This window comes from Gymnoscopelus microlampas (assembly GCF_963454915.1).
Source record: "Gymnoscopelus microlampas genome assembly, chromosome: 22".
NCBI lineage: Eukaryota > Metazoa > Chordata > Actinopteri > Myctophiformes > Myctophidae > Gymnoscopelus > Gymnoscopelus microlampas.
The window spans coordinates 24,198,835-24,221,615 of record NC_139959.1 but is presented as its reverse complement, the minus strand read 5'-3'; the positions used below and the strand labels follow the sequence as shown (position 1 = coordinate 24,221,615).

At 43.3% G+C, this 22,781-nt stretch overlaps 2 long non-coding RNA genes across 2 annotated transcripts; both read right to left on the bottom strand.

Moving 5' to 3' along the window:
• Positions 1–235: 235 nt before the first annotated feature.
• On the bottom strand, positions 236–3,253 carry LOC311039411. Its single transcript, XR_014600163.1, has 3 exons — positions 3,148–3,253; positions 1,182–1,274; positions 236–768 (listed from the first exon to the last, which is right to left on the bottom strand). It is a non-coding gene; the product is annotated as an uncharacterized lncRNA (long non-coding RNA).
• Positions 3,254–3,255: 2 nt separating this feature from the next.
• LOC311039410 lies at positions 3,256–6,945 on the bottom strand. The gene is made up of 4 exons (XR_014600162.1): positions 6,838–6,945; positions 4,932–5,019; positions 4,472–4,585; positions 3,256–3,298 (listed from the first exon to the last, which is right to left on the bottom strand). It is a non-coding gene; the product is annotated as an uncharacterized lncRNA (long non-coding RNA).
• Between the last annotated feature and the right edge of the window lie 15,836 nt (positions 6,946–22,781).

Genomic DNA, 22,781 nt, shown 5'->3' with positions numbered 1-22,781 from the left:
ATCTGTGTTGATGATAACAATATGAGTGATTTGCTGGTACTCTGGAAGACATGAGCAACTGCCCACTGAAATGATCATGTCTGCACTGTATTTAAACTAAATAATTCTACAACGATATGATTGACAAAAGTGATATGCTTAGTGTGGACAGCCCCATTACAGTTTGAAAGAGTACATTATTTCACACATGAACATGTGAACACTTGTCAATTTAAAAAAAAGTGCCTTACTTTTACTTAATGGCATTACATTCAAAGTCTTAATAATTTGCAGCTCTAAAGTACTTAAAATGAATAAAGGTGGCTTCATTTAGAACTCCTATCACTTTACAACATTTTCTCATGCATGAGAAAAATAAAATGCATGCATTTTAGTTTACTGTCACAAAGGAGGGCTGAGGACAACCTGCCTACCAGTGATCCACTATACAATCTTTCTAAAATGACAGGAGGTTTTTAAGATTTTGCAGTTTGGCGGGGGGGAATTTTTTCCTTTCCCAAGCCAAGCATCACTCTTTGAATAAAGTTCAAAATGTTCTTCATATCATTAGGGTACTTCAAATTGAGTGCATACGTCAGGCTAAACAGCAGGCACGGTGCTTGAGGGAGGTTCTGGAAATTATCCATCACAATACCTCCTCTTCAAGGATGATGGCTGTTGACACTGGCTGAAGGTCGACACCATCTGAGGGATGTGAATCTTCACTGCTCACAGTCATAATCCGACCGATACCTCTGCCTAGGCGTCTTCACTTTCGCTGTCACAATCCTATACAGAACCAAACAAAAACAACATTACAATAGGGAAATGTAGACACTTAACACATCTGCATTGAGAAGTTTTATCAACATTGGTTGGCCTACTGTTTTTTGACAGTATATTACTCATGGTAATCTTATCAGCACAGTAAAATATGTATCTGAAAACATTTTAGGCTAGAAATAAGCAACTTGGTAACAAACATTCTGCATAGTGGCCATCTCTCTCCCTTGAGCAACATGTGAGTGCAGGCTACAAACACTTACACTGCACACCATGTGAGTGAGATTCCACCGTGCTATAGCCTGAAGGGATTGACCCTTTTGATTGGTTTGAATGGCCGTTTCAGACTGAAACTTCAAAATAAAATGATCGAAAATGTAATTTCACTGGACCTTTAAGGTGTAACTATGAGAACTTACCAAGACAGTGGTGTAGAAACTGCTGTGGTCATCTCCAAGCAGAAGAAGGAGGCCTCGGAGAACAAGCCTACCCAGCGCGGTCACGTCAGGTTTCTACAAGTGGATAATGAACAAATAAAGTTCAAGATCTGACCATCACAAGTTACAGTACAGTTACAGCATGAAACACCACAATATAAACCGCTCACAAAAGGTAAGGAAACTTGAATTTGGGCCATTATATCTCCCCTTTACTAATACCAATCAGTAAAGTGTTGTATATAATTTTTATCGTTGATTAGCCTTTACAACGAGGTACAGCTTGTAAGCATCGGGCATTCATGGAATGAGCAACACAAGCAAACGTGTGGGTAGCACCGAGCAAAAATGTGCCAAAATGGCCTGTTAGACTTTTCTGCTGACATTCAATGTTGTGACATTCATGACATTCAATGGGCTTCAGGTGTGTGCCAGTCACAGGTGTGTGACTGTCTCACAGGTGAGTGACTGGCACCTGAACATGGGTTCTGCAACTTTGTTGAGTTTGTGTATGCTCCAAGCAGCAACACTCCCCCCATGGAAAGATGCCACTTTTGTCAGGATAAGGCCCGTGCAACAGGGCAAGTGAAGCTGGTGTTCCGTTATGCAGAGTGACAGCATTATTTGGTGTTAGCCCTTGTACCATTTCCAAATTTAGGATTAAGTTCTGTGAGACTGGTGAAGTCAACAAGGAAGACAACAACCCAGACCACTTGCTTCACTGAGGAACCATAAATGTACAGGCAAGATTTGCACAACGGTACCAAAGACAGATGTCAAAGTTGCAGGGCCCATGCTCAGGTGCCAGACACACACCTTTGACTGGCACACACCGGCATACAGTACTACCAGGGCTGACATCAAATAATGCGTAATCTGCGTAACGGAACACCAGCTTCACTTGCCCTATAGGCTCTATGCACAGCAGCCACATTGGGAATGAATTGGGCCCCTTCCTTACTTCCTTCACAGGTGTTACCAATGATACTAATGAAGGCTCTGTTCCATTCTAGTCAAACAGTCAGGGTGCTGATATTGTGTGTGTTGGCACACTAGAAATACTAGTGGGTCTCAAAGTGTGGTCCAGGGACCCTCATGGTTCCTTGAGAGGGTGTAACTCTGAGAGTGTACAAATGGAACCAAATGGACCCTCCCGGGTCCATTTGGTTCCATTTGTACACTTTCAGAGTTATGGGGGTCCTTGAAATTAAACAAAAGTTTGAGAACCACTGTGCTACACTAAATGGAACAGAGCCTTCATTAGTGTCATTGGTAACACCTGTGAAGGAAGCAAGGAAGGGGCCCATTTTCTGTCCAATATGGCTGCTGTGCATAGAGCCTATTGCACAGGCCTTATCCTGAATGGACAAACGTGGCATCTTTCCATGGGGGCAGTGTTGCTGCTTGGAGCATACACAAACTCAACAAAGTTGCAGAACCCATGTTGCAGAACGCAAAGTTGCAGAACCCACCTCTCAGCAGGTGTGTGCTGGCAGGTCGCTCAAAACAAGAGCGATTACCAGCAAAAGCATATTGGGTGATTTTGGCACGTTTTTGCTCGGCGCTACCCACACGTTTGCCTGTGTTGCTCATTCCATGAATGCCCGATGCTTACAAGCTGTACCTCGTTGTAAAGGTGACTAATCACCGATAAAAATGATATGTAACACTTTACTGATTGGTATTAGTAAAGGGGAGATATAATGACCCAAATTCAAGTTTCCTTACATTTTGTGAACAGTTTATGTTTGATGAACAGTTGCTGATTGGAGATGTGATTTAAAAATAGTACAATCCACAGCATTTAGTTATCAACAACGATCAATAGTTAGCAATACTTTAACACTCTGTAATACAACCGGGAAGCAGAAGTACTATTTGGGGTAATAGGTTGTATATAAACTTAGTCATGATAAATACAAATATAAGAAACATGTTGTAGACTTACCCATCAATTTGCTGCACAATTCCGGATAATTTCTCTCTAATGGCACCTTTCTTGGACTTGAAGATAGGGACCAATTGTAGTGTATAGCGATCCAGAGCATCAAAGAAGTCTCTAGGTGTGTGGTGGTGATCATGTTAAACTCAGCATAAGCCTACAACACAGCAAACCACAGAACAAACTACAGTGACTAAATACATTTGAAACAGTGTGTAAATTAGGAAAACATTTGGTTAATTGTCATACAAATAATTATGATCAACAATGTAACTGTTTTGTCATTAAACATTGGACGAATTACATTTCGGTTCCGACTTTTAGGCTTTGTAAACAAAAAAAGAAATGACTGACATGACTGACAATGACCGGGGCCAATAATACCATTATGTACTATGGCCAGAACAGGCCCGGCATTTAAAAATGTTGAAAAATAGTGAGAGTAGCCGATCTACATGTTCACAACACATCACTTTGCGAGATGTTGCGAGCTTGTAGATCTGCTATTTTCACTATTCTTCAATAGATAAATGTATACAGATGAACGCTTTTTCTCATAACTGTGATCAGACAATTACCTATATATTAAAATTGGCTTACAGGAGATGCCCCATGCCACGCTCATGTCACCATGAGTCAGCCATAACAGGGCAGGGGTCTTCAACAGGGGGTCCGGGACCCATAGGGGGTCTTCAGAGTTGCTTCAGAGTTGGTCCACCAAATCTCTGTGATAAGATCATTGTTTCTTTATACTAACCACTTGAACAATAGCATCCCTATTCTAAGGACAACTTCAGCCAAAAATGGCCGATCTACAAGCTCACAACGCCTCGCAGCGCGAAGAGGGGAAAAAGAGCAGACCAAGTACAGAGTGAAAGTTTACTAAGTATTGACGGTTTAAGTCGTAAAATGTCTGACAATACACATTAACATGAATCCAACATCTATGAAAAGCTTTAATCTGCAACACAATTTTATGTAATATATAGTGGGGGTCCCTTCTTCATCTCTTTCTCAGTTAGGGGGTCCTTGGCCTGAAAAGGTTGAAGACCCCTGATATAAGGAGTTCCCAATGCAGCTATGCCCAATTATGGAATGTCTAACCTCAATGTGTCATCATGGAATCAGCAAACAAATTAGTCAGCTCCATATATACACCTCTAGTGTAATAAAGGTCTCCATCACCTTAAATCCTGGGTTCCAAACTGCATACAGCACCAGACATTCCTCTAAAGCATATTTTCATATGTCGCCCTGATAGTTCAATTGGACAGTTAATTCCCAAATAAACTTATGTTGCTCTGTTACTCGTGGGTAAAAAGGTGCTAACCTGTTCCCGGATGTCCATGTAGGCAGAAGATGGGCACAGTGCCTGTTGGCAGGAAGGTAGCTGAGGGGATTCTGGTCAGGGCCCAGGCTGAGTCAAACTGCATGTGTTGTGCACCTATACAAACACAGAGGAGTGATTTTACACCAATGTCACATGGTGAGAATACAAGTTTTATCTGAACACCAAGTGCTCAGTCACAGGCTGACCCGGTCAGAGAATGCTTTTCATGTCAGCTGATAGAAAACCACCCAGATATCATTATGTGAAACCCCAAAGTTGTGCCGAGGGTAACCGCCTTGGGGTCTAAGCGCTCTGCCCTTCAGCATCTCTATGACCAGAGGACAGTGAAGAAAGCAGGAAAGAACCCAAGAGACCCAACTCATAACCTTAGCACCTGCTAAGAAACACAGTTACAGTTCATTATTGTTTATTTAACCATTATGTTAAATGAAACCCCCACCTGAAGTCTGCAGTTCTTCCTCTTGAGGAATCCCACTAATCAAATTCTCCACACCAGATGGAGAGATTAGGAGATCGAAGGATTGGGTCTACACAGAAGAGAACATATTATATAAACAATTGCAAAATGAGAATCACTCAGAATAAAATAAAATCACTCATGAGTCTACTTATAAGAGTGTATGCAAGCAGTAGGCTATTGTAGATAAGCTCTTTGATAAACACACCATTGTGTGACAACAGTTTGTGTGATTTATATTATTATGACAGGCATAACCCAAGGCACCATGAGCTGACAACAATAGCCTTAACCCTAACCCTATTTTCAACAGATAATGATGGAAAACATTCAACATGGATATTCAACCTATATCTCATGTTCTAATCTGAGTACATCAACAATACATAATGGCAAAAATAACATGTCTGCCATGTCAGTGGTTCTCAAAGTGGGGCCCAGGGACACCCAGGGTCCTTGAAGGGGTTCCAGAGGGGCACCAGCAAAAAAACAACAATATAGCATCACAATTAGTTTGACCACTTTAACCCTAATATTCACAAATAGCTGTCCTACAAGCTTGTAGATCTGCTATTTTTGAGGAATCTTGAAAAATCTTGGAATTATTTGGAAGAAAATTAACAAATCTTCTGGGGGTCCCTGGTTCAGATGGGGGTCTGACTCTGCAGCCAAACATATCTATTTAGAGGGCCTTAAGATGAAAATGTTGGAGAACCACTGTTCCATTTATTGTCTACTCGAAATACACAGAAGACAGGGTATTTCTGCCACACTATTGAACCATTAACATAATGCCAATGGTTGAAATAAACAATGAACTACACTCCACCAACACAACCCGGCAACATAACATGGGTTTCAATCTCAAATGTGTCCACAGCGCGTCTGAAAGGCATGTTATCTTATAGGACAGATACACCAACGTTAGTGTAGTTGCATTTCAAACACTGTTTAATCAGCACCAACAACAAGCCTCGTTTAGCGACGCATAGAGTGGATGCAAAGCCTGATTTATACCTCGCCCTACGGCGTGTCACGGGTCAAAATGGCAGATCTACAAGCCCACAACGCGTCGTGGATGCGACGCGTTGAGAGCTTGCAAGTCTGATATTTGTTAGCGCGACGTGAGCCAAAGCGTCAATGGTCTTAGCTATGGTTCAACCAGGTTGTGACTTTCTCCATCTACATCCCGTACGTCTTCATAAACATTCAGATTATGAAATATAAAGTGCTTACCCCACGGCCATGGATGTAACAAGTTGAATCGAGCGGGTCTAAGTACCGTGTATATTCCGTATTGTTCAATAAAAAGCATTTTAATCCGATCGGTGGCCATTTTGTCCGGATCGTCTCCATGATTTCAACTACGCGACCCTAACGGTTGGGAGGTGTATTGCACTCTGATACATTATAACTCTGAGAAAATGGCAGGCGATCGGATTAAAATGCTTTTTACTGAACAATACGGAAGATACGGATACTTAGACCCACCCGATTCAAATTGTAACATCTGTGGCCGTGGGGCGAGTACTTTATATATGAAATATTAACGTTTATGTAGATGTACGGGTTGTAATGGAGAAAGTGCCACGGCTATTTCAGGGCTAAAAAAATGGTCTCAGCAAGCAGTAACTTTTATAACATGTCCGTGTTGTTTCAAACTAACGATCAAAACGCAGTCGCTAGTCAACTCGACGAAAACATACCAAACTTCCATTTATTACAACATTGTTTTGGAACAAATATGGTTAAGTAGGTTTAAGTAGGCTAAGTTTATGTGGTGGAAAAAACATCAACCACTCATCACTATTGACGTGACGTTTGGCAAATGTTCACTAATATAATGGCAGCATGTCAGATACACAAATTCACACTAGATAACACTTACCTTATTGACGAAATTACTTGAATTGAAGAAATTAAAACGTGTTCCTTGCTTCCATGTTCCAAGCAGAGAGTTCCAACGGTCCCAACTCCCAACAAGGGCTCAGCGCGCTAACGGCCACTTTTTGAATAATGAGCGCAGTGCGCATGCTCACATTAAGGCACGCCCAGCTCAAGTGACGTTACTGATCAATATAAAGTATTCTAAAATACAACTGATAAGTAAACCATACTAACCACAGTGCAATTAATTTTTACTTGCTCTTGGTTAGTGTTCTAAAATACAAATAATAAATAAATAATCCTAATCTGGTAGGCCTAGACAAGGTTCACTGTTTGAGGAGAAGAAACGCACCAAGCAACATTTAAATGTGCTGTTTGATCTGTTAAAAGACAGGAGAACACTTTGAGAGCAGACTCACTTCCTAATAAGCTACAAAGCAAAGACCTGTATGATTTTTGGAAAGAAGTCAAAGTAATGAACAACAGTAAAACATACTCTCTAACACATTGGTTCTCAAAGTGGGGTCCAGGGACCCCCAGGGGTACTTGAGGGAGTTCCAGGGGTCCCCAGCTAAATGATGGACAGGAACCAAATGGACCCTTATGGGTCTGTAACTCTGAGAGTTAAATTAACATTGGTTTTTACAATGTGAATTGGGGTCCCAGAGGTATAAATGCCCTTAAATGGGGGTCTGTAGCCCTAATGCATGTCAAACTGGACTTCCTTGAAATTAAAATGGTTGAGAATCACTGCTAGAGAGCCGTAAAAATCTTCTCTTATGGGGGTCCCTGGCATATCTCTTCAAATGGGGGTCCACGGGCTAATAAGTGTCAATTAGGGGGTCCTTGACATGAAAAAGTTTGAGAACCACTGCTCTAACTTAGAGGGTGCATGTGGCTGGGTTGAAATAGCTGAGGTATATGGAGAAAACACAATCACAACTTATTTAACTGTGTAAAAAGTTGCACAGTGGCAGTAGATCATGTTGATCCATTTGAAAGTGCACTGATTAGGTCTGAGGATGTGGTTGATGCCATTAAGTTGTTAGATAACAACAAGCAGGGGTCATCACCATGCTGGCTTGTGGTGGACATTTTTGCCATGGACATACACATTGAGCTGACAATAATATTACCAGAAACACATAAAGAGCTAACCCTGAATGACCATAACAGGTCTGTAACTCAGAGTGTACAAATGGAACCAAATGGACCTTGTGTTTTACAGGTCTGTTGGGTCATGGTGTCCCCCCAGAGTCAATCACCTCTGTACAATTAGTACAGTGTCCTTAAAGACAAGGCAGGTAAACTAAACAGCATTGACAACAATAGACCTATCGCTCGGGCCAGCACTCCAAAGTTTTGGAAAGAATCATGCTTGTGCTCCTTGAAATGTTTGTCCTGACAGATAACCGTTTGGATTTAAAAAGAAACACGGCACAGACTTATGCACCTTTGCACTTAAAGAACTGATTTGCCAGCTGCAGTAGCCATAATTCCACTGTCTTCATATGCTTCATTGATGTGTCTCGAGCTTTTGACAGATTTAACCACTACAAACTGTTTCAGAAGCTGCTTGATAGAGGCACACCTAGACACATTGTACGTATACTGGTGTTTTGGTGTGCAAATCAGAAAATGCAGGTCAATTGGGGTAATGTTACATCTGCCCATTTCTATGTTAGCAATGGTGTACGCCAAGGGAGGATTTTGTCTCCCGTTTTATTCAACGTTTACATGAATCTATGTAAATCTATCCATTGAATTAAACAAGTGCAATACGGACTGTCTGATATGTAGCTCTATCATCAATCACCTTATGTACACTGATGACCTGGTCGTGCTAAGTCCTTACAGTGGAGGGTTACAGCAGCTATTGAAAGTTTGCTCAAATTATGGCAATGATCATGACATAATTTATAATGCAAAAAAGAGTAGTGTCATGCTTGTGAGAAGCCATGAGGACACATTGTTACTGACAATCTCCAAGATGAGAGATATGTGCCGCATACTTTATGGCCAGGCCAATGTGCTGCTTTGCAGGTTCAGTGTGTGTTCTGATCATGTCAAGTGTGCACTTTTTAAAGCATTTTACTTGATTAAACCTAGTATTGTAACAAATGAGTAAAGGTAACTTATTTATTTAATATAGATAGCTATTGGATTTTACAGTACAGATTCAACATTGAATCAATGTTGGTATTTCAATAATTAAATGGGAGGAGGGGGGGGGGGGGGGGGGGGGGGGTTGCCCCCCCCCTCCCCCCAACAAGAAAAAAAGAAAAGAAAACGGCAAACTGCATGGATAAAACGTTGAATCAATGTTGTCATTTCAATCATTAAATGGGAGGAGGGGGTGTGTGAGGAGGGGTGTGCCTCCCCCTCTCCCCCCATCAAGAAAAAAATAAAGAAAAAGGCAAACAGCATAGATTCAATGCTGATTCAATGCTGGCATTTCAATCATTGAATTTGCACCATAGATTAAACGCTGATTCAATGTTGGCATTTCAATCAGTGAATTTGCACCATAGATAAAACGCTGATTCAATGTTGGCATTTCAATCATTGAATTTGCACCATAGATTAAACGCTGATTCAATGTTGGCATTTCAATCATTGAATTTGCACCATAGATTAAACGCTGATTCAATGTTGGCATTTCAATCATTGAATTTGCACCATAGATTAAACGCTGATTCAATGTTGGCATTTCAATCATTGAATTTGCACCATAGATTAAACGCTGATTCAATGTTGGCATTTCAATCATTGAATTTTGCACTGCAAAACAACAGTGATTCAATGTTGAAAAACCATCAGTCTTCAATCGTAACCAAAAATCAACCATAACCACTATAATTCAACGTTGAATAACCATATTTTGCTATCTGGGTATATACTAAATCTTTAAATTCAGTTTTCTGTTGAAGTAAAAGTGAGCTGAATATGCAGCTTTATACTCTTTCAGCTCTTTTGAATATTGAAAGTTTATGAAAACATCAATCTGAGGGCCATCCCTTTTTCTGTGTAACCCGGTGGGGGGGGGGGGGGGGGGAGAGAGAGAGAGAGAGAGAGAGAGAGAGAGAGAGAGAGAGCCTACCCTGTGTATGCACCACACATAGGAGACATTGGGACACAAGCAGCAGTGGCTGAAGCTGGGCACATCATGCTGAACCATGCTCATCTATTATTAAGAGCCCTGGCTGTTCGCTATATCCGTCTGGCAGGGGGACATATAAAGGGATATCCATGTTATTGCTCATCGGACTAAATATCTATTAAAATGAGATGACTTCAGTAAGGATTAAAAGATCAACAGAAACACTGGCTGGAAACACGCACGCACGTGCGAGCACACACACACACACACACACACACACACACACACACACACACACACACACACACACACACACACACACACACACACACACACACACACACACACTTGAGAGCATCACAGATGATCAGAGTGGAGGGGGCAGGGACAGAGACATAAAGCAGGAGAGAGCGCAAGAAAGAGGGTGCAAGAAAGAAAGAGAACAAAGACAATGAGGAAGAGGCAGAGGAAGAGCAATAGAGGAAAGGAGTGACTCCTAGACGTACTCATTGATCTCTTCAGTAGGGGGTAAGGGATCTCCCTGCACAACAGTGACCCCTGGTGGAGGACCAACGTCCCCCCAAATACAAAGAGAATGCCCTTGTTCACCCCTCGTCTTAAAAGTCAAGTGGGGGGAAAGTACCCATGCCCACCACCGGGTAGTATCCTGTTGTCAGAGCGTCTAAATAGACCCCTCAACAGACGACGTCACACTGGCTCCAAACTTCCCACTGGCTCCAAGTGAAACCCATTCTGTCAGGTCTCTCTAGGGCGCGCCTCACTAGCCAACACACAAGAGAGGGTTGGAAACAACCGGTTGAGCATTGATTGCATGAAACAATCACCTGTGCATCCAGTCTCGATCTAATAATAGTAAACAAATAATTGGTCTATACAATTGGTCTAAACACAACTGGACGTTTTCTGGGGGAAGGGAAGCCGGGCGGGGAGAGTGACCTTTGTCACTGCACATACTCCTCCTCCGGACCAGGGCGGAATGTAGGAGGACCAGTGTTGAATGGTAGGCATAGGACAGAGGCTACGTCCTCCAAGTGGAGCCTCCTCACTGGCAGGTACGTGAGCCAGTAGGATACAACAGCAGTGGCAAGCATGGAGGAACTAATTGGCGTAACGCCTTGGGAGAAAATCAGGTATTAAAAAAAAAGAAAACAAGTGAAATCAAGCAGAAGGGGATTCAGCAAGCATTTCTGCTCTAATACTTGTATTACATGGCTAACCATCCGTTTTGTAGGTACTACTATGCAACCTATGTAAGTTGTGAAAATATGGATGTATGCATCGATGAAGTGGTTCATGTCTCTACTTATTACTTAATTGCCTGAATATTCAGAATTTTTGTTGTGACTTTGAAGAAACGGTGAAATGTTTGATTGACATTCAAGTAGTCTGGGAGTATTCGGCTTGGAGCCTGGACAACGGGTGCAGTACGTTAGTCCGACAGCGCATTCCTCCGACAGCGCAGCGCTCCGACGTTTCCAATACTAAACCCGAACCAAACCCGCACCCTAACCCTAACCGCACGCGGATGCCACATAGTCGGAGAAAAGGTCTGTCGGATTAACGCATGCCTCCCCTGGACAACAGGGGCGCGGCCACTGCGTTGTGATTCAAATCAACAGCCAATGAAGAAAAGGGGGCGGGATCCACATGCAGTGGGTGTTGCATCTAAATAGGATCGACGGGAAGCAATTTCCCCTTGAGAAATTTCGGCCGCCATTGTTGTGTTTTGCTGTTTGCCTCTCGTCGGACTTTTTAGACGAGTTGCACAGCTCTCAGACCGGTAAGAGGCGTGTCCGCTCAGATTCTGAGCGTAAATTACATCCCGCCCACAAATACCAGGGCTCTAGTTCCTCGCCAGAGCTGGCGAAAACTTCTGGGAACTCAGATTAACATTCAAGTAATATAGAAACACAGACAGCTTTTAAACATTCCTATGACACTTGGCAGGGCAATACTGTATGATAGACAAACACCTGCTCACTCATTGGAAGTCAGTCTGTATAACAGTGCCAGAAAATACAATGGAACCAAGTGCACACTTTATGCCGTCATCTGGCACAGGATGACACGGCTGGTGATCGGGGAGCTGGATCCAAACACTGTTTACACCATGTGTTGTGTGTATGTATAACACTGTTGACATGCCATGTGGTGTACAATGGCATAGATCCCTGTAATGCTTACAGAATACATCCAGATATTTTTTTCTCTTTTAGCTCCGTTAGCAACAGGGTTCTAGGGAGGGCAATGGTGGTCGCCACTGGTCTGTCCTTCCATCCATCCTACCATCCACTCATCCATTCATCATCGGTCTATCCGTTCACCTCCATTTTGAAAACTACTGGCTGAATTCCCGTGGAATGGACCATTAGCTAAGCCCCGCCCACCCACCACTCCCGCCTCCAGACTCGGACAACTGAGCGCTGGTTTGACAGGTCCCTCGTTGATTTGAATTGGAATGTCATGGACAAGGGGGACACGGTATATGGGGGAGGTATGGGGGAAGTGAAAGAAAGGTGATAACGATGGGCTGATGGGAGGGAGAGAGAGAGAGAGAGGGGGGGGTGGGGGGGACATAGGACGGATAGAGATTGAGTTTCCGCTTTCTCCAGGGGAAACAGGGGACAACAATAGCGAGACGCTCCTGCAGACACACACAGGATTAGATCACTTAGAAATGCAACCCCCACCTCCTTGTTGCTGCTGCACACCACCGGCACAACACCTCCTCCTGTTCTGCTTCTCTCCTCACCGCCAGCCCAGCCCATCCCACCCGACCCCACAACTTCACGTACTTAGCAGGCCGGGGTGGCTAATAGGGAAGGAAGCTATAGGAGATGGTTCTGACGTGAGCACACTGCCGCTAACATCCTTAAAAGGTAATTGAGCCTTCCAGCCCACACAGCTAATTTGTGAGAGACTACCCACCATACAGCTAGCCAGTGTGACAAAAAAACAAGGAGGAAAAAAAAGACAGCGGAAAGTGAAACTGAGGAGGATGGAGGAAAGTGGTGTGTTGAGGTGGCTGGGGGGGGGGGTCTTCTCATGGACACACAACATGTTAATTGGCTCTCTTACAACTGACAGCCATAAGAAGGGGTTTGAGGCTGCACAGGGGAGAATTACCCGCAGAGGACATGGTCAGAGAAATGGTAATGGCTAGTCCCTGCAGTGAAGAATAGTCACACTGTGGGAGTGCTCAATCACCCTCCTGTCCCCATGCCCGTTGCCCATCCCTGTCCCCGTCTGCGTAATGATAGTCTTGGACTCATTTTGTGCAACAATAGGGAGCTATTACGTATCTCGTTATACAGCGGTAGCTACAGCTAGGAAGGAACTAAATAAATTGTGAGTGTGTGCGTGCGTGCGCGTGTGTGTGCGTGCGTGCGTGCGTGAACGTTTTCAAGAAGTGAGAGCAGCAAAATATGCACTGTTAAACAGGGCTTGCCACTTGGGCTGATGTGTGCGTGTGGTGGGGTATATGGATGAGGGTATTGTGATGGGATGTGAAAGACAAATGACCTCGCAGGGCGCTGGCAGGTTATGCACAAGGAACGGGGACCCACTTCCTGCACGCTGCTTTGAATTTGGATTGATGATTTGATTTCTTCAAATGACAGAACTGCTGTAAATGGCCTGAATTATGAGGAAGGGCCTCCCATGAATCACCTTCGCCTCCCATGAATCGCCTGGCAATATCCATATCTCTTCACTTTTCAACCAATCAATGAGATGACACCTTTGGAAAAGCAGGATAGATGGATCAAATGGCATAATAATATTTGTCTGAAACTGAAAGAGAATCGGCTGCCAGCTGTGACAGATTCAATTAAATTAAGCAAACAATCCATGCAATTTTACACTGTCGAACTCTATTATTGACTTAGCTGAGTATTTGACAAGTTTGGTTCCAGAATCGTGGGTGGACTCTGAGCTACCCGCACAGTATAAAGCATTATGTAAAAAAAGAAAAGAAAAGCATATTGGGATATTTATTTGCTTTTACAAAGCTGTGATTCCTGCTGATTTTGTGTCCATCAACATAGTTACAGAAACGTTTCTGTAGACAATTGTAAATGGAAGTGGTTTGACGTGAGCTTGGGTGGATGTGGGTCAGGCTCTTTCTTTATGAGCTGGGACCTTCAAGGCCTAAAGTGAACATAATGATGTAGCAGTATATAGCCAGGATAAGGAGCTCACAGTTTACTGTGTAGTAGACAGAGCTCCCTCTCCAGCTCTCCCTAGCTGCCTCTAGCACCATCCCATGACCTTCTCTGTCTATTCTCTCCTCACAATCAATTTGTCTTCCTCAGTGCAGTCGGCAACCAGGACTCTCTGTTAAATCAACCAATAGGTGTCAAGGATTCTCTCCCTTTTTTTTCTTTTCTTCCTTTGTATACCTCTCCGATGCAATATCCTCACCTTTCACTGTACCTGCTTCCGGGTATGTTCATGCGTGCTTCTGTCTCACACCTAATCACGTGCCTCATGTGGATGATCAGTCATAGTTGATCACAGAGGTCTACACTGGATATATGCAGACCACACTGTATTTCTTACACTATTAATACGTACATCTTCGTAATGCACAGAATAAAAGTGTTGGCTGCATTTGACCTCATGCTGTATTGTGATAAACGTGCAATGAAACACATTCAATACAGTAAAAAATACTCTGAAAGTGATAGTTTGACTCTGAAACGGGCAGAGGGTTACTAACTAGGGCCTACGAGGCACCAGATGTCAGTGATTAATCTTGATGAAGTTGGAACTCTACCTCTCCCTTGCTGTCTCCCCCCATCTCCCCAAACTGCTGCTTAATGACCCTTTCCCCCTGTTTTATCGGCCCCCTTTTTTACCAGGGCTTTATATCATGTTAAATATGGCGTCCAAGTATTTATGCAGATGAGTGGTGGGCGGGGGGTTTGGTGGAGGGGGGTGGGTACGGGAATAGTGCTGGTAGGCATGGCAACACCTGGCTCTCTCTCCCTGCCACTTGGAAAAGCTGGGTGACACAACAGGAAACTAGAGTCACTATAAATGGCGACAGTTTAAAGATGTGTTGTTGGCTGACATGATGACGTGTGCTGAGCATAGAGGCATACATGGTACAGAGAAGAAAGTCTCACTAGTCTGAATGTGAAGGGACAATGTAAGATATACAAGAGACAGCAGGCATAATATTAACCAAATATATGATTTGGTTAATTACATGAGATAATCCTTCTGCATACAAATCTATCAACTCAAGCTTAGTGATGACATTTTCAGCGCATTTATTTTCAGCCCACAGAGTTATGCACAATGCATTAACCTGATATTACTCTTGGCCTGCTTAAACTGTCATTCATAATTCATGAAAACATTGCATTTTTTACAATCAGCAAAAAAAGGAGAATTTTAAACAGAGTCAAAAGGTGCAGACTGCTGACAGAAAGTGTGGATTGTATGGCTGTAAGCAATCACATGGTTTGCTAGTGTAGGTATTACGGAACTAATTATACTGTGTCAACTAAAGGTTGAATATTTATTATAAGTAGCCAGAACAAAATAATTATTTGTAGCTGAGTAAAAATCATGTTTGATTTTACTCCATATGTATTTGACAGTAAGGTATTTTGCTGTCACTTGATCAAAACAACACAACTATTGACATACTCAAGTTACAATGTCACACAAGTTAACCATGTAAACCCACCATTGATTAAACTAGAAGCTCGCCCCCGCTACGCGGGGGCTCGCGTCTAGCCCGCGGCCACGCCCACGTAGCGCCCGCGGCCACTTGGCAACTCATATAAGTGGCGTAGCGTCATGAGGGTCAGTGGGGCCGTGGCTCGGTCAGTGAAGACCCTGTAGTGCGGATGATATGTGGCATAGAGGGGCAGATTGTAAATCCCCAGAGGAAACATCCGTGGGCTACCATTGGTTCAGCGATGTGTGCGGTCGCCCTGCGGCCCCCCCTCCTCCACCAATGTGCAGTATTGAGAGCCCTGACGTCACAACAATTGGAGCGATGGGCACTGCACTGTGGTTGGTTAGGGTACACCTAGGGCCCAGGTAGAACCCAGTTAAAGCCTGCATGGGCAAACCCAGGTAGGACCCGCCTTGGTCCCACATAAACATGGGTAGTTGGGGCCCACCTAAGGGCCAGGTAGAAGCTACTTATAGCCTGCATGGGCATCGCAGTTGGGACTGAAGTGGATGCCGCTGACATTGCTGACATGGGGTCCATATGGTTTAGCCCACCTTGAAACCATATGGGAACTACGCTGGCATGCTGGCTGTAATGCAAACGCTGCATCATACCTGCAGTGTGTAGTTTGATGTTGTGTGTGTAGCAGATATACCTGCAGTGTGTAGATCAATGTCCATATGAAAGTCAATGCCCAGCAGTGTTTTTTTTCCCCAGCAGAGTTTCTAGTGTCTCTGTCTCTCTCTGGAAGAGGTTGCACATGAACTCTGCAGCCGCACTGAGGCGCTCCAACACAAACACTCTGACATTAAGCTGCTTCACACAACAAACATCAGCACGACGCTGCTGTTTGTCCAAAAGACACAATATCTCCTCTCCCACCGACGTCATGTGTTCATTTATCGACAGCCGTACAGACTCCTTTTGACACATTTTACCTCGTTTATCCAGCTCTCACTGACTCATCGGGCTGTTATTTTGCTGCGATCAAGTCAACGATGTGAGAGATTAGCTATCACAGACGGACGGACAGGGGGTGAAACATATAGTCTTGCGAGACAATAAAAAAAGGAAAGTAAAGGAAATGAGCATTTCTGCAACAAAAGTAGTCAACAAACTATACTATGAAAACATGGGCCACATTGTCAAAGAATGTAAGAAAGAGGCAATCATGTAGAAAATAGCCGATCTACAAGCTTACAAAGCCTCTCAACGTGAGGCGTTGTGAGCTTGTAGATCGGCTATTTTCACAATATGTACTTGTGGAACGGAGTCAAACAGAATGGGGGGGGGGGGTCCCCAGATCAAGTACGTTTATTTGGGGGGGGGGGGGGGCGGCGTGAAAGGGTTGATAAGCACTGCTGTAATCGGAGCGAAATTATCTGAAATTACTACATGACCATAATGCAGCCTAACATGCGTTGCACGGGGCGGTCCTGCCATTACGTTAGTTACTGTAGTTGCTGTGGAGCTACATAGTTCTCCAGAAGACACACACAAACATACACCATCTACAATGGACTAACTGAGCAGCAATATTGACATTCACCACACGAACGTGCATTGTTGACAAAGTGATTGCACAGCCGCTGCAGGCATGACAACCACGTTAGCGTTAGCGACATGGCAGCTATCACAGCGCCCTGTCCGTCGTCGCTGGGACTGACTGTCATGGCTACAGCAGTAACAGCAAGCTGTCTGCGATGCCATTGTCTGGAGACTGCTCTTAGCGTGACACGACCAATGAGAGTGAGCGCTGTAGTTGTTGCTAAGATACGGTGGCGTCTCTGCCCCATAGCTTGTAGATCTCTCACGCATGATTGGCGTAGGCTGCGTTGCCAGGTCTGACTGTTTGTATAAGCGATTTTGGGCTTATTTGGGTGCACTTTTGGGCTCGTTTCCATAGACCACGGCAGCGCTTATGTCTTTCCCGTGACCGATGTGGCAAAAAAAGTGCAAAACGAACCATCCGGAAGTAAATTGCGAGATGAAATATATAGCACTTTTTGATTATTAGAGAAGGAGACACATGTGAAGGTTGAAAATGAAAGGTAGGAGATTATATAGTTTTTCATGAGGGATTTTTGTAGCAAGTTGTGAGAGAATTGGGCCACTCCTGTGGGCGGGGGGCTGATTAGAACCATTGGGGTTTGAAAGGAGACGCTCTCTGTTTGAGTGGAAAGATGAGTACATGTTTTGGCACATTTGTCATCATTCATCATTACATCACAAAGGCGGTGCAGTATCATAGTCACCTTTTATGTTAAACCCTCCAGGAATCAATTTAAGTGTCCTCCAGCATGACGGTATGACACAGTTATATGATTACCAGAAATACATATAGAGTGTATAATGGCCCGCCACACTGGGAAAGCCAGCTGTGTGACAATAAAGGTCTTCATTAAGTGCTGGAGTTCTGAATGTGCTAATAATCTTAACAGACACAAAGAAATAGATACTGTAAACAGACAGACAGACAGACAGACAGACAGACAGACAGACGTGTAATTTGAATAAAGCCACTGTGTAAAACATCTCGGCTCACTCCACAGAATTGAGTGCAGAGTGCAGATCCTGTCAGTGAGATATCCCTTGATATTTGCTGACACCAGAATTGTATAACTTGTTTTTACAGCCAGTGCTACATGATGACTCACACAGCTGACGCTTAGCTCTCCAAATGAGGTACACGCAAATAAGGTGGGCGAAGGGCAATCAAAGGACCAATTGAGACACATCGTTGCATTGGCCCTACAGTAGCTCACCGCAGGACGTTGATTGGCCGGCAATCATGTGCGGCAGCAGTGAGGCTGCCGCCATGTGCACATGCACATGCACATGCACATGCACTGCTTTCAAAATAATAACATAATCCAATCCATGCAGTGATTCTGTAATTACAACATTTATTTTTACCCAAATTAACACACAATATGACCGCAAAACCAAAAAGAAACGTTTTGACAGAAAACACAAAAAACAAAAATCTTTACAGCTCACAGCTGTCACGTAGCAACATCGATCCACATCCGGGTCACGCCAGTTGAGTCAAAATAGATTTTTTTCCCCTCCATTTTTGATTCAGATCAAAAAGTACACTGACCTTTTAAGAATGTATGATCAAAAGCCAGAACAGTATCATAAGGTTTTAATGCGTGCCTGGACTGATTTCACACCACCAGGAGATGACTCCGGGAGGAGATGAAGAAAGTGTCCTCTCTTCTTTGTGTAACATTTTAAGATGAACCCGCACCTGCTGACCTGAGCCCCTTCTATTCTAGCCATACAACTATCCATCTACTATCCTACACCTCGAGGCACACGTCTCTCGCCCCTCCCAATTTATCTCTCTATCTCTACTCGAGTCTCGGCCGGACTTTTTGATCAGCCATTCGGCCAATTGTCAGTGTATCCAGCAGTTGGAGTTTTGGTTGCAAACGAGACTTTGTCCAAGCAGTGGGTTTTGGATTGAACGGTAATCTGCTGGCTCCGAGGCTGCGCAGTTTGCCCAGGTGACTGTGTGAAGTTCCATCCACGGACACCCCAAAAAGGCATTATGCGGATGTCTACCACCACCACCAAGAAGATTTTTCAAAGACTACCCCACAAGCCAAAATAAAAGGTTCAGTCCCATTCATAACTCTGAGACTATTTCTATGGCAACATACGTTATAGCTCTGTTTATTTTGTGATTTCTGGCGCTCCCACCATCCTTCCTTTGTTCTATTCTACCCTCTCTTTCCTGCTTTAGGGGCCTATCTTTCTGATGCACAAATCCTTCAGGTTTTGTTTTCAAGCATACTGTATATCTGGTGGTGTGTTTCATGAAGTTGTTTTATGGCTTATTGAGTTTAGTATTTCAGGTGTTTTTTCAGGATTGTATGGCTACAGGTAGATCGGCTCATGTCCAAACTACACTACACACTATACAGTAAGCACCATTAGAAGACAGGTAAACACCACATTAAGCACCATAGACAACAGGTAAGTACCATAGTAAGCACCATACAAGACAGTTGAGCGCCATGATAGGACGCACCATAGATGACAGGTAAGCACTATAGTAAGCACGATAGATGTACAGGTAAGCACCATAGTAAGCGCCATAGATGTACAGGTAAGCACCATAGTAAGCGCCATAGAGGACAGGTAAGCACCATAGTAAGCACCATAGTAAGCACCATAGATGACAGGTAAGCACCATAGTAAGCACCATAGAACACAGTTAAGCACATTATTTATTCTATGGTGCTTCAGAATCAGAATCAACTTCATTGTCACATCACAGGTTTACAGGTGTAACCCAGTGGGTGAAATTCGATGGAGCTTGCACAAAAACAAATTTCACCCACTCTTTTACACCTGTGATGTGACAATAAAGTTGATTCTGATTCTGAAGCACCATAGAAGACAGTTAAGCACCATAGTAAGCACCATAGATGACAGGTAAGCACCATAGATGACAGGTAAGCACCATAGAAGACAGTTAAACGCCATAGTAAGCACCATTAGCGCACAGGTAAGCACCCGATAGATGACAGGTAAGCACCATAGGAAGCCCCCTAGATGAGAGCTCCCAGGGATTATTATGGCTGTGCCCACTTTGAATATTCCCCGTCCCTAAACATCTCTTTGTGTCATCTGCTAGTGTCTCCCTTTCGCTCGCTCACAGGGAATTAAGCCCTCCATTCCCCTCATTCTCTTATCCTTTTTATTTGTGTCCCTTCTATGACATCAAATGTTTTATACATTGCCGTGCCCATGTAATGCAGGATGAGTTAAGACACAGTATAGAGGTGGTACAGGATTGTGTGGAGTGCAGAGACAGTGGCGTGATGCTCAGAGGCTATTATTGGCTGCACCAGACATCTGACATTGTTTAGGATACTTTCTCAGAGTGTTCCTGGTGGATAAGAAGTACAAGTTGGCCTTTGCTGGAATGTGATGTCAACACATTTCACACTTTCCAAATATACCTTTGCTGAAATGTCTATATTGGTGGTGGCAGATCCCTTCTCATTCACAGCTTGCATTGTTTATAACACCCACAGCACAGCCACACAGCAGCTCCATTGCAGCAGTTATATAGTATGCAATATGTTTATTTATGTGCCACTGTGAATACAAATAATAAAACTGATGTTAGATGGCAGCTTGAAAAGCTTTTAAAAGGATCCCTAGCTAATACGCCAAATTTGCCTTAATACGTTATAGTTGTCCTCTATAACTAAAATGTCAAATTAAAAACATGATGTCATTTGTCCATGTGTGGTCCAGCTCTATGGAATTTATGGAATACATGTGAAAATAAAAAACAACTTAATACTTCCTATGGTTAATATGAGCATCAAATCAATATTTTAAATATTTTTTGCACATGTATTGATCCATAAATTCCATAGGGCTAGACGACACATGGACAAATGAAATCATCGACTTGCAACGGACATTGCCCCTCTTGAGTAAAAGATTAACTGTTTCTAAAATATATATTTTTTAGGTGTTTTACATTCTTTATTTTAGTTATAGAGGGCAATTATAATGTATTAAGGCATATATGGCTTATTAGCCAGGGATCCTTAATACAAATTGGTCACAATACAATATTATTTTTGTCTCCGCCAGGCCGAAAGGCATGGCGAGAGAGTATGTTTTACCCCCTGTCCGTCCGTCCGTGTGTGTGTGTGTGTGTGTGTCATTCTGTCTTGTCTGTGTACAGCTAATCTCTGGCACCGTTGGCTTGATCGCAGCGAAACTGTGCACACACAGTCCCTGGATGCCAAAGCCGAACCTCTGCTCCAAATTTTTCACATGGGCCTTTTATAGCGCCACCAGGAGGCCGATTTGTGCAAAACACATTTTTGAACAGTACTCCTACAAATTTTGGCCAACAATCCCCCAAATCGGTACACAGTATCTCTATAGTCATTAAAAGAAACGGCTCATTTCAGATTTTTCATATTCCATCCTGATTGGCAAAAATTGTCTTTCAAAGTTTGCAGGAGTACTCTGTTTCGAACAAAATGCCTCAAATCATGAACACAGCATGCAATTTCTGTGCAATTGTGCACACACAATCCCATTAGGCCGAGGAAGAAATGCCATTTGAAAATGTTCAAATCAGCCTCATGGTGGCGCTGTAACAGGCCGATTCGTGTTTTTACCTATAACTGCACCGATCAGTGTAAAACTTTGTATGCACATTCTCTAGAGGCCAAGGACAAACCTTTGCCCTGCATTGTTCACATTTGCCTTTTATAGCGCCACCAGGAGGCAGACTTATGTAAAACACATTTTTTGATATTAAGCCTTCATATTTGATCCAAATTTCACGCAAATCGGTACACATGATCTCTATAGTCATGTGATCAAGACGGATCTGTTTGATTTTTCATATGCCATCTGATTGGCTAACATTGACATGTAATGTTTGCAGGAGTGGCCCGTTTTGAACAAAATGCCGCAAGTCGTGAATGCAGCGTCCGATTACGGTGAAACTTTGAACGCACATTCACACTATGTTGAGGAACAAATGCCACCCTTTTAACATTGGCCTGTTATAGCGCCACCAGCAGGTCAAATTTAGCAAAACACATTTTTAGAACAAAATGCCTCAAATCATGCATGCAGTGTCCGATTGCCGTGCAAGGCCTAGGAATAAATGGCATCCTTTTCACATTGGCCTATTATAGCGCCACCAGGAGGCCATAATAACCTACCTGACCTGGCGGAGACTTGTGCTCCGAGGAGCACTTTTTCTAGTTTATTATTATTTTTATCTACACGCACGCACGCACACGCACACACATACAATGGTGAGTTCAAGTGTGAGCTTTCTATAACTGTCTGCTCCAGTTAATCAGCCAGGCAGAATAAAACAGAATGATTTGAAGGTACAGTATGTTGCTATATAGCTAATCTAAAATTACACATGCTTTCCCGGTTTTAATGGGTAAAAGCATGATTCCTTTCTGGCGTTTGTAGCAAACAGTAGGGACCATTTCACCCTGCAGACAAACTTGGCTTTGCTCTGTGGGGCTCTGAGGCAGCATATATTTTACCTGTAAATGTGTAGTCTGAATAACTAACCCAGGATATGACTTGGCTTAGCATGCAAAGGCCATACAGTAAT